At 40.5% G+C, this 13,133-nt stretch overlaps 1 pseudogene; it reads left to right on the top strand.

The window, feature by feature from the left end:
- The first annotated feature begins 2,987 nt into the window (after window positions 1-2,987).
- On the top strand, window positions 2,988-13,107 carry LOC129645790 (DLA class II histocompatibility antigen, DR-1 beta chain-like; annotated as a pseudogene).
- Window positions 13,108-13,133: the final 26 nt, after the last annotated feature.

The following is a 13,133-nucleotide window of genomic DNA, read 5'->3' as shown; positions in this document are numbered from 1 at the left end:
GAGCCTGGTGGGCTGCCATCTATGGGGTCACACAGAGTCGGACACGACTGAAGTGACTTAGCAGCAGCAGGGACATAGATTCTTCTCAGATCTAGAAACAATGGTGACTGCTACCCAACCTCTCCAAGAAGTGTGGAACTTTCCATATTAGGAGAAATACATTTTTCCAAAATAAGGGAGATACTATTTATATTGAATTCCAAAATTTCAAACTTGCATTACATTATGCTGAGAAATCGGAAGTAGTGGTTGAGAACAATAGATCGGATTTAGGAATTTTAAAGACACTGTTATCTTCAATGAGGTGGAGACTTGTGGGGACCTATGGGGTCATTACATAAGATCAACTCAAATTTTATTATTTCCAGAGGAGAGTAACAATGCTGATGAGGGCAGTCTTTAAGTAACTAGAATTGCTATAAGTAGCTGCCTCAATTTATATCAAGAGCAGTCCAGCTCGGTTGCTCTGTCATGTCTGATTATTTGTGAGCCCATGGACTGCAGCACGCCAGGCTTCTCTGTCCATCACCATCTCCTGGAGCTTGCTCAAACTCATGTCCATCAAGTCGGTGATGCCATCCAACCATCTCATCCTCTGTTGACCCCTTCTCCTCCTGCCTTAAATCTTTCCCAGCATCAGGGTCTTTTCCAGTGAGTCAAGTGTTGGCATTCATTAAAAGTAGTTTTATGGATATGCATATCCAGGAAATTAAAGTTATAAAAATAGATTCAATATAAGGGGCACTATTCTCTTTGGAAATTGAACATAAGGTGGTATGATGCAATGGCTGAGCTTGTGGAGTTTGGAATCACATAAAATGGCTCAATTTAGCAGCCTTGCATCATTGCAAAAGTTACCTTCCATTCATCATTTTTTTATCTCCATCTGTAGAAATAGAAAGTGTATTTCACAGAGATGATGTGAGAATTAAATTTTCAAAAGATGTATTAAAAAGCTTAGCAAAATTAATTCATGGTAGAAAATAAAAGGCTTAAAAGTTGGTCAATAAATCTTGGTTATTTTTATTGTGATATGGCGAGTATTGTCACAAGAACTATTAAGGTATGTAAAGAAGGATTGCTTATCAGAGTTGTAGTGAAGTGTAAATTAATTCAGAACTTTAAGATGATAATTGACCTCTAAAGTCCATTCTGAATGTGAGATATTTACATTACTGTGTACTGTTTATCTGAAAATAAAATTATGTATTAAATTATATATCACAATACGCAATTCATAGTTTTTCCAAGGTGTTCCATTTCCTGAACACTCTGTAATATATTCATTACCAAGGTCTATTAATTTATTTTCTTTTTTTTAATTTTATAAATTAAAAAATTTAGTTGGGGAAAAATTGCTTTACAATGTTGTGTTAGTTTCTGCTGTACAACAATGTGAATCAGCTATAAGTATACATATATCCCTTCCCTCTTGAGCTTCCCTTCAGCCCCCTTCCCCATGCTACCCCTCTAGGTCATCATAGAGTACTGAGCTGAGCTTCCTGCATCATACAGCAGTTTCCCACTAGCTATCTATTTTACACATGGAAGTGTAAATATGTCAGTGCTAGTCTCTCAATTCGTCCCACTTTTCCTTCCCCTATTGTGTCCTTAAGTATTTTCTGGAGGTGCCGCTAAACTCAGTGACAGTAACAGGAGACAGACCTGACAGAAAAAAAAGAAAAACCTTTTCACTCAGGTTAAATAATTGACTAACTTTAAATTTCCTTTAGTTTATCAGGGACATTTTGACCCGTACGGAAGTACAGACTACGCTCTAATCAACAGCTATAATTTTGTCACATCATCTGTTACCAGGAGATGCTATTTCTTGAGGAGTCCACAGAATCACAGCACTTCTCAGTATTGAAGTAACTGAAAGATTATAATGCTTTCATTTCTACTGTAGAGGATAAGTAATTTACCCACATCTGCAACCCTAAGTTATGGTGCAAAAAGGGCTGGATTAAAGGTCTCCTAACTTGCAATCATTTTCTCTCCAGCACCTCAACTCCTAAACACATGCACACATACATTTGTCAAAATAGCTCAGTCTCCAAATAGAGAGGAATGCAAGCTCCTAAAAGGCTCAAATGTGTGATTCTTCACTGATCAGCACAGAACTGACTCACAATAGGGGCCTAGTTAAAATATTTCAGACCCAACTGGATCAAACCTTTAAAGCACTAAATTAAAACAATCCTTTTGTTAGAGAAAGAGGACCATCATACTAAATCTCCGACCAGTAACTGATGATGCTTTTCATCTGTGATGCTAATTGGTCTCTAATACTGAGATCACCCAGTTCAGTTCAGTTGAGTCACTCAGTATTTTCCGATGCTTCGCGACCCCATGGACTGCAGCATGCCAGGCTTCCCTGTCCATCGCCAACTCCCAGAGTTTACTCAAACTCACATCCATTGAGTCAGTGATGCAGTCCAACCATCTCATCCTCTGTCACTCCCTTCTCCTCCCGCCTTCAATCTTTCCCAGCATTGGGGTCTTTTCAAATGAGTCAGTTCTTCATATCAAGTAGCCAAAGTATTGGAGCTTCAGCTTCAACATCAGTCCTTCCAATGAACACCCAGGACTGATCTCCTTTAGGATGGACTGGTTGGATCTCCTTGCAGTCCAAGGGACTCTCAAAAGTCTTCTCCAACACCATAGTTCAAAACAATCAATTCTTCAGTGCTCAGCTTTCTTTATAGTCCAACTCTCAGATTCATACATGACTACTGGAAAAACCATAGCTTTGACTAAACAGATCTCTTTTTGCAAAGTAATGTCTCTGCTTTTTAATATGCTGTCTAGGTTGGTCATAACTTTTCTTCCAAGGAGCAAGCGTCTTTTAATTTCGTGCCTGCAGTCACCATCAGCAGTGATTTTGGTGCCCCCCAAAATAAAGTCTGGATTGGATCACCCAATCCAGGATCAAATACTGAATTCCTTGGTTGCTATCACTTGGGTGGAGGAGGATCACAGAACCCATTTGAGTGGACTTGCCTGTTCCCCTCACACCTTGCCCTTTCCTGTTCTCCAGCATGGTGTGCCTATATTTGTTCAGAGGCTCCTGGATGGCAGCTCTGACAGAACAACTGGTGCTGAGCCCTCCCCTGGCTTGGGCCAGGGAGACCCAGCGTAAGTATATACCTTGGATAGTGAGCTATTGTGGGGTAGGGGAAGAAAGGAACTTAGTTTTGTCACTGTGTCCAGGTCATGTCCCTTAAATATTGTGATATAATCTTCAGTGACCAGCTATCTTTGTCATATGGATCCCCAATTCTTTCTACAACAAAAAGTGTGTAGATAAGTTGCCCTCTATAGAGCTGCATCAGGGGCTTCCATATGTATAAGACACCGTTTTTTTTTTCTCACTTCTCCTCCAATAGAACATCCCTAGCCTTCCATCCCATTCTTTCAGTGTCTTAAAAGGATTTAGAAATAAAGTTGTCAAAATAATTCCCTATTGGCATTTTCCTTTATTATGTTGAGTTATGACAGGGAAAGGGAAAATTTCTCTCAGAATTTTATGAGAAACTGTAAAGAATTAGAAAGATCCCTCCTAGAAGACTCTGTGTTATGTCCTCAAAAGCATCTGTGATGTTGGTGCCTCTCTCTAATATGTGAGAATATATCAAAGGGTCTCCTCCATATCTTTTCTTTCTCCTGAACCCTAATGTTAAAAATGTCTGTATCCCTGCCCTGGAGGTTCTCTGGCAAAAGCTGGGACTAGTTTTCTCTCTGTGTCTTCAGGATAAAGCTGGATAAAGTTTAAACAGCTTCTAGTAATCTTTAGTACTTGAAATGACTCTTTAGATGAGGACCATACATGGGATGTTCTTTGATGCTTTAAAGAACTTACAGCATCTTCTGAAAACCTAACACAGGTTAGTGTTCACTAGGAATGTATTTTGAAACTTTCTAGATTATTTCTCCTACATCTCTTCATTCTTTGATTTGAGCACATGAGAAGAGATTCAACTAGTAGAGAATAAATAAAAGGTTCATTCATCATGCCTACTATGTTCCTTAATTAATCATGTTTTGTTATCTCTCCTTCTAGTTCTTCCCTACTTTTCCCCAGCTTTGTCATTGCCATTACTGAAAGTCCCCAACATTTGTACAGACCCATACAATTATAATAGATCCACTGGATGAGATAAAACTTAATGAAAATTTCCCTTTTGCTTAAAAATCACCTTTTTCTTTCCTGTGAATGTTTCAGGCAAATAGTAGAAGAAGAAAGAGGAATTTTGTCTGAATTTGTTACAGAAAGTGGAAGGGACATAATATCATTAAAATGAGAGTGTTGGAACTGGAGCTCCTTCTTCTTTTCCAAGATCCTCATAATAATCAATTCCCCAGACCATGAATTTATTTGTTTAGGTCACTGATGTTTTTCTGAGCAACTATTATATATGGGGCTCTGTCTGGACTCAGAATTCTATATGAGTAATATTGCTAAAAAAATCCCAATTATCATGGAACTTGGCTAGTGACAGGAGAGAAAGATAATCCAATTAAAAAAGAAAAATATTTCAGAGAGCAATAGTGCTATGATAAAAAATATATCAGGGTCATGGGACAGAGAAAATGGGATTCACTTGACTTCAGTTCAAGTGGCTAGGGAGGCCTCCCTGAGACAGTGACTTTTATTAATAGATGAAAAATGAGTGATGAGAAGGAAGTGGTTATGTAAAAGACATAAGACAACTGAGAAAGAACCAAGTGTGGCAAGATATGTGCTGTGTTTAAAGGACTGAAAAAGGCTAGAGTGGTTGAAGCAGAGTAAGTAAGTTGATGAGTAGAAATATGAGGTTGGAGAGTAAATTAGGAGCCAAATCATTTGGCCCTGATGGCTAAGGTAACATTTTTTTTTAATTTATGGAAAAAGATATGTGAAGCTACTGAAGGGTTACAAAGAAAGTCAGTTTATATTTACCAAAAAAATAATTCTAGTGTATATTGGATTATAGGGATTCATCAGGGAGACCACATAGGGTTGCAATAGAATTCTCCAGGGAAGATGTGCTTAAGTCCTCATTTATTGTGGTGGTGACAAAGACAGTGGTAAAGAGAAAGGGAATAGATTTGAAATAGATATTTGTATATAAATTATATTAGGGAGGAGTAGAAAATCAAGCTTATCCCTCAAGACTCTGTCTTGAATTGCTGGAATAAATGTAAGGATCCTGCTTATTGAGATAGGGAAGACTAAGGGAGGAAAAAACTTGAGGTAAGTGGTCAGGAATAAAAGTTTTATTTAAGCTTAAAATAATTTTTTGGACATTTATGTGGAGCTGTCAAGGGACTAGTTGTATTTATGAGACTGGAATTCATGGGGAAGCCAGGGCTGAAGATATATATATATGTTGTGGTCATGGACAACTGTGTTAAAGTTGCACATGGAGAGGGAGTAAGTAGCAGAAGACAAGAAGCAAGCCAGGGTCAGTAAGTCAGCAAAGGGGTCTTAGTAGGAGTACCAGTGATATTGATGAAAACCGAGAGAATGTGATGCAGAGAGCAAGGGAATTTAGATTTTTCAAGGAGGGGGAGAGTGGCTATTTGTGGTATCACTAAGAGGAGGGTGAAATGAGAAGAAACGTGACAGAAGTGAGCACTGGGTATGGTGGACCTGACATTTGCTGTCACTGCAGGAGACCCAGATTTGGCCCCTGGGTCAGGAAGATCCCCTGGAGGAGGGTAAGCAACCCACTCCAATGTTCTTGCCTGGAGAATCCCATGGACAGAGGGGATATAGTCCATAGGGTCGAAAAGAGTCGGACCTGTCTGAAGCAACTTTGCACATATGCACGCAGTATTTAAGACAGAAGCTTGACTGGATTGTTGAGGAAAGAATGGGAGCTGAAGAAGAGAGGAATGGATTACAGATGACTCTTCTGACTAGCTGACCTCAGGGACAAACTGTGCTCTAGGACAAGGGAATCAACTGGACCCAAAGCATAAAGATAAGGGCTTGACGAGAAGCTGGGAAAACCTGAGAATCAGACATGTTTAGTCACCAGCAAGGAAGCATTAGAGTGCCCTTGAATGCTGAGGTGACTGGTTATGCAAAATGTGTTTAATCAATACAGCCAATATTTATTAGTGTCCTAGACTACACCACTTATTTTACCCTAATGTTGGAGTAACAACAAACCTGATTTCTGTCAACATGGAGCATCATAACATTTTGCAGCTACTTTGCACCAGGCCTATAAATTTCAGTATGTAATTCTTATAAGTAGCATATCATATCTGTAGCAACTAAAAACATGTATATCTATGGAATCTAAAATTCAAAAAGTTTGAGTTATTTACTCAGGGTCACATTGTTAATTCTAGAATCTAGATTGTATTATCTAAAATGAGTACATAGAAATTCCCTTTCTTCTCTTTCAGCATAACCCTTTTATGTTAGATTCACACATACTGCATTATGATATATAAAATGTTTCTATTCTTACTTCGGAGAAGGCAATGGCACCCCACTCCAGTACGCTTGCCTGGAAAATCCCATGGACGGCAGAGCCTGGTGGGCTGCAGTCCATGGGGTCGCTGAGGGTCGGACAAGACTAAGTGACTTCACTTTCATGCATTGGAGAAGAAAATGGCAACCCACTCCAGTGTTCTTGCCTGGAGAATCCCAGGGACGGGGGAGCCTGGTGGGCTGCCGTCTCTGGGGTTGAACAGAGTCGGACACTACTGAAGCGACTTAGTAGCAGCAGCACTCTTACTTGCTCAAAATGGTAATTAGTGATAAAATTAGCTGAAGACAATTTCCAAATGATGATGAAGATACTTCTTGCTTTAGGAAGTTAAGTAATAGAAAGATCTTGTGAGTTAACATTCATAAGGGTTATAAAAGTCAAAATGTCAAAAAGTCAATATATTTATTGAGCACCTATTTTGTGATCAGCACTAGGAAATGCCGCTCTTTAATTTCACACTTAATAACATTCTGTGAGGAATATACTATCATCAAATCTGTTTTAGAAATAAAGAAAAAAGGCTCATGGATGGTAAAACAGAGCCAAGTAGAAGAGCTCATGTTCAAATTCAGAAGCTCTGATTCTACAACTTGTGATTCTAACTACCGTTAGTGAACAGTGGCTTGATTGTGTCTGAATTACTGATAAAATTTCTGATATTTATATACACAGTGTCTTGGGCATGTGTATATTTGTGGTTCAGTGGTGCTATAAGAGCTGCTAAATCCAATATAAATGAGAAATTTGCATTCATTCTGCATTTATTATTTGACGAGTTCATATAGTAGGTTCACATGAGCAGATGGTCATGGGCAAGTGTTAAAAAATACAAAGAAGTTTTATTTTCCTTCTTGTGAGATTAACAAATTGGGCTAATGTTACCAAATTAAAAACAGCATGCTCAATTAAATCTGAATTCAGATAAACAACAGTAATTTATCAAAAGTACTGAGAATCCTGTATTTTTTTTGCTGAATCTGGAAACCTTAAGTCGGAGACATGAACCGGATAAACAGTGCTAACCATACAAGCTGCAGTGAACAGTAACTTCACACATCTTAATTTTGTAAGGTTGTCATGCCTCAGGAAGATATTTAAGAATGTCAGAATAGTAAAGTAGATCTGGTCCACCCTTCTTTCTGCCATCATTTCTAAGTGATGGTGTCTACTTAAAGTCTGAGGACCTGCTCGTTTTTTGTAAATTATCTATATGAGAATATCATCTTCTTAGTTTCTCCCCTTTGAGGGGACCTGACTACAGAAACAGAAGTTCTGCATCTGACCAATGGTAGTGTTTGATGCCTATTTGTATTGTGGGAACTAGGAAACAAAGAAAATGAAATCGCTGAAGAATGAATAGGAATAAAATGTCTGTGCCTGCAGTTTACTTCTGTAGAGAAGTAGTGGACCAGAGACAGATAAAATAAGAACAAAGAAGATGTGAAAGATAAATTATGACATTGCAATTGGTTGGCAAGCAAATAAATGAATAAACCTTGGTCCTGAACAAATTAACTTTGTTAGAAAAACAGCGCTTCACTGGGTCCTGATTCTTAACAAATATAAGCTTCGGTGGCACCAATATTTTCAACAAATATAATGGGTGCGCGTGGGCCTGTGGGCCCCACAGCCTGACCGAGAGGCTGTCTCCTCTCAGAGCATTTCGTGCACCAGTTTAAGGGCCTGTGTTACTTCACCAACTGGACGGAGCAGTGTGGAGTGTGGTCAAATACGTCTACAACAAGCAGGAGTACTCGCGCTTCGACAGCGACGCGGGCGAGGACCGCGCGGTGACCGAGCTGGGGCGGCCTCAAGCCGAGCACTGCAACAGCCAGGACGTCCTGGAGCGGACGCGAGCCGAGGTGGACGCGGTGTGCAGACACATCAACAGGACTGGTGAGCTCTTCATGGTGCAGCGGCGAGGTGAGCGCGGGGGGTGGGGGTGGGGGGGCGGCGGCGAGCGGGGTGTGTGTGTGTGTCAGAGAGAGAGCGCGAGCGCGAGCGAGAGATAAACGGACAAAGAGATACAGAGATACTTGACTGAATCCAGGATGAGTGCATACAATGGGAACCACTACAAATCACGAGAGCCTGTTGCAGAGGAGACAGTGTGAATTTGTCAGTGATGGTGAGGGCCGACTGTGTGAGGTGTGCGCTGTGAGGTGAGGTGTGATAGAGAGCGTGTGCCTTCCGGGCAGTATCCTGAGCGGAGCGCTGCAGGAGGGAGGCTCCAGGCACTTGGTGTCGGGGGAGGTGAGGGGAGGGGAGGAAAGGCTGACACGGGTGGGTGTTCAGAGGGGCCAGCTTCTAGGTGGCTGTGCTTGCGGGAGGGTTTGAGGAGGAGAGGTGAGGAAAGGAAAAGGATTGGGAGCACGTGAGAAGAGTCACAGCCTGCTCTTGGCACCCACCCTCTTAATACTGACATCCCAGAAATGAGTGTGCAGGCATTTGTGTGCAAGAGTGTTTCATTGAGAAAAACTTAACAGACTACTTTCTGAAAGGTGGGGGAAGGGAGCCTCTGTAGCTCCTCTGATCTTTCTGAGACTTCTTTTCTGTGTAAATCTTTTCCTCTTTCTCCCTTTAGTCTATGTATTTTTACATAGTTGAAATGATTGTGTAACCGACTTTTGAATTATGATTTTTTAATATACGGACATTACTATTTTTATAATGCTAATACTATTAGGGTAGTTTCATATCATTTGTTTTTATAATTGTAAGAGTTTACCTCACAATACCCTTTATCAGATATCAGATCCTTTTTCAAAGATGTATAGTGCCAAGTACTCAGTTTAAATTTTACATTTATTAAAACATTTGTATTTCTTTGATTTCTAAGATTCTTGAACAGCTCTCACATATTTATTGGCCTCTTGTTGTTATTGCTCTAGCAATTATTTATTCTCTATTATTTCTAGGGTCCTGGTATTTTTCTCAGTGATATGGGTTCTCTATCCAGCAAAATTAACACTATTGATATTTGATTCATCTTTTTCTCGTGTGGTTTATATTTTTGACTCAGTTTATTATTTTCAATGACAGAAATTTAAACATTTTGTTTAATGAAATATGCTGCAAACTTGTTAGGAATGATTTACCATCAATTTTAAACTTACCATTTTAGAATATTTTAAATTGTTTTCTTCCAAGTTTCTCCATTATTGTATTTTAAAATTGTATTTATTAAGGCTGATATTGTCAGAGATTATCTCAGACACTAGGCACACATACTAATGAGGCCCAGACCCTGCCCCTAACTCAAGTGTCAGCTTAAAAAGAATGTGCATGCTAAGTTGCTTCAGTCGTGTCTGACTCTTTGCAACCCTATGGACAGTAGCCCTCCAAGCTCCTCTGTCCATGGGATTCTCCAGGCAAGAATACTGGAGTGGGTTGCCATGCCCTCCTCCAGGGGATCTTCCTGACCCAGGGATGGAACCCTCATCTCTTATGTCTCTTGCATTGGCAGGCAGGTTCTTTACCACCAGCTCCACCTGGGAAACTCTTGAAAAGGGAGAAAATTATAAAGTGATAATAATTCCAATAGTAAATTCACTTGTTTTGCAAAGAAGAGGGATTGACCAGCAGAGTTTAATTACAAGAATTCTTTTTTAAATTAATGACTTTCTTTCCTTCTCCTTCTGGACTCATGCTTTTTTTGGAATTCAACTCAGAGTTAGAGATTCACCTGTGTCTTTCCATCTTACCAGGGTAGAACCATTTCTGAGGTGTTCTAAGGTGTGAGTGCCTGGAGACAGCTTTCCTCCAGGACTTCATCCTCTGTCCTTGTAGCTACCCCACTGCTCTTCCCTAATTTACCCACCCCACTTTGAATCATAGTTTCTCTCAAATTGAACAAGGATAATAAATAGCTGTGATCCACTGAAGGCTAAATTCCAGTTACCGCTTTATATACTTTGGGTGCTTTAATCTTCACATAACCCTAGGAGGTGAACTAGTATTATTATTTGTTTCTGTAGGTGAGAAAGATGGGCACAGAGCAATGTAAAAATCTCCCAGGATCAATCAGTAAGTGGCAGAGTCTGGATTTGAGTCCAAGAACATGGATTCAGAAATGACACCTTTAATTAAATACTATATGCTTTACGCAGATTTGTAAAAATTCAGCAATAAATGTTTCCTGAAATGGGAAAAAAAAAAGACACATAAGTATGCTCAACATCTCTCAAACTAATGTGCCAATGCTGTAAAGGTTAATCAGGGTCGTGGCACTAACTTCCAAAGTTGGCCAGTTGGCTGGTTTTGAGGGAGACCTGCCCAAGGCTGCAGTCTGGAAATGGAGAGTGGATTCAGAAAGGCAGCCAACCGGGGAGACTTACTCTGCTTCCTCACTGATTCCCTCCATCTTTTCTCTCCTAGGGGAGCCTACAGTGACTGTGTATCCTGCAAAGACCCAGTCCCTGCAGCACCACGACCTCCTGGTCTGCTCTGTGAACGGTTTCTATCCAGGACATGTTGAAGTCAGGTGGTTCTGGAACAGCCATGAAGAGGAGGCTGGGGTAATCTCCACAGGCCTGATCCAGAATGGAGACTGGACCTTCCAGACCGTGGTGATACTTGAAACAGTTCCTCAGAGGTCTACACCTGCCAAATGGATCACCCCAGCCAGATGAGCCCTCTCCCAGTAGAATGGAGTGAGAAGCTCTCTTATCTCATAAATTCCTCACTCACCAAGGAGGGGGCTTGATTTACTCTTGAGTGTCAGGTGTCTCCTCTCCCTGCAGCCTATTTTCATTTGCTCTATTTTCCTCTGTCCTTCAGCTTAGGTTATTAGAATAGTCTAATGAATACCCTGTGATAGAAATCCTTTGATATTTATAGATATCCTGTGATAGTTTGGACTAATACCTATATCCGTCATGAAGGCAGTTATGCCTGACAGCAGAATAGAGTTGTTCCTAGTTTGAATGTCCCAGTGATATCACAGTTCATGGTCACCCCATGGCCCAGGACACCAGTTCCCTTTGTCAGGCTGGGCTTGTAATTCTGACCCTGTTGCTCTGAGTTCATTGTTATTTGACAAGGGATACATCCTCTACAATGTAGGGCCCTTCTGGTTATGAAGTGAGTCCAGTCTTAGCTCTGCCTTTTATTAGCTCTGTGATGCTAGACAAATTACTTTATCATTGAGTTCCTGGCACCTCACCCTTAAGATGTTGAAGTAGCAGCCTTATGTGATATTTAAATGAGTTTAATGCTCAGCTTGTATCTGCTCCATGTGATTCTTAAATCTCTTTTCCAGAAATGGTGAATTATTCTTCCAGGGTAAACTTTTTCCCCCCTAATCTCACAGTTTTGAATCTCAAAGTCTCAGAGAAGTTAGAATTGGGCTAAAAATCACTAACACTAGCTTCTTTTCTCAGGGGCACAGTCTGACTCTGCTCAGAGCAAGATGATGAGTGGAGTCGGGGGCTTTGCTCTGGGTCTGCTCTTCCTTGTGGTGGGGCTGTTCACCCACTTCAGGAATCAGAAAGGTAAGGAGCCCGTTGGCAGCTGACACTCCTTACAGACTTTGAGGGGAAGAAATATGACTTTGCTCAGTTAATTCTCTATAAAGGGTCTCTCAACAACCCTTTATAAAATCTTTCTTTTCCTAGTTGACCTCGAATTTCCTGAAATCCGGAAATTGACAGTCCATGGTTAACTATGGTTAAGTATGAGGTGATGGCTTGCAGATATAAGAAAAATGTTAACATGCATGGAGATTTGTGGTAGAAATCCTAGGGTAAATGCAGGAAGAAACACTAAGACTGAAGAAGTTACACTGAATTTATGTGACAGAAGCTTCTTAGGTCACAAGCTCTCAGTGTCTGCTCTCCTTCTTGCCCTGGCATCATGTGATATGGGTTTGGTATTAGGGAAATCTGAGGTCAGAGGCTGGGAATATTGTATCTGGGGACTAACTTGCCTCCATATATTTTTAGCATGTATCTTCCCTTCTCTTTCCTGGGACACCCTGCACTTCAGCCAACAGGTAATGTTCTTTAACTCTCTTTTAGAAACACGTGTAGTCTCCCTAGAACAGGTGGTAGAAGCTACAAGACAGAGACTGAAATAATGGGAAGGACTATGGATCTGACATATGATCAGGTGTTTCCACTAAAGCTTCTTCTCTCTACTAAACAGAAGGCCTATGCTGTAAAGTAGCTTTTGGCTCAGGGAGACTTAATTTGTGTTCCTTCTTACTACAATGCTTTAACATGAGGCCCTTGAAAGAGGAGCAAAAAACTGCTTGCAGAATTAGATCTGGAAACAACTGTCTCTTCTATCTTTTGCAGGACTCCTGAGCTGAAGTGAAGGTGGTGATACTCAAGCAAAAACCTTCTGTCCCAGCAGCATAAAAAAGTTTCCTTATTCACTCAATTTTTCCACAATAGTACTTCTTAGGGTCTAGTTTCCTCTTGGTTGAGTGACCCTGCAGAAGATGTGCTTCTTGATGGCTTCCTCAGCCCCTATTCTTGACCTGGAAGTCCTCAATATTGATTGCAATACCTTATGTTCATTTTTTTTTCTGGTGATTTCTGTTTTTAACCTTTACTGCCTCCTGTGCATCTGAACTCATTTTCTGCCCACATTCTTCATAAAGTCTTTCTCAAATAAATATGGAGCAAACAACTTCTACTT

Source organism: Bubalus kerabau, chromosome 3 (genome assembly GCF_029407905.1).
Source record: "Bubalus kerabau isolate K-KA32 ecotype Philippines breed swamp buffalo chromosome 3, PCC_UOA_SB_1v2, whole genome shotgun sequence".
In the NCBI taxonomy this organism is placed as follows: domain Eukaryota; kingdom Metazoa; phylum Chordata; class Mammalia; order Artiodactyla; family Bovidae; genus Bubalus; species Bubalus kerabau.
The sequence above is the reverse complement of the archived record's forward strand: the minus strand, read 5'-3'. Positions and strand labels throughout refer to the sequence as shown.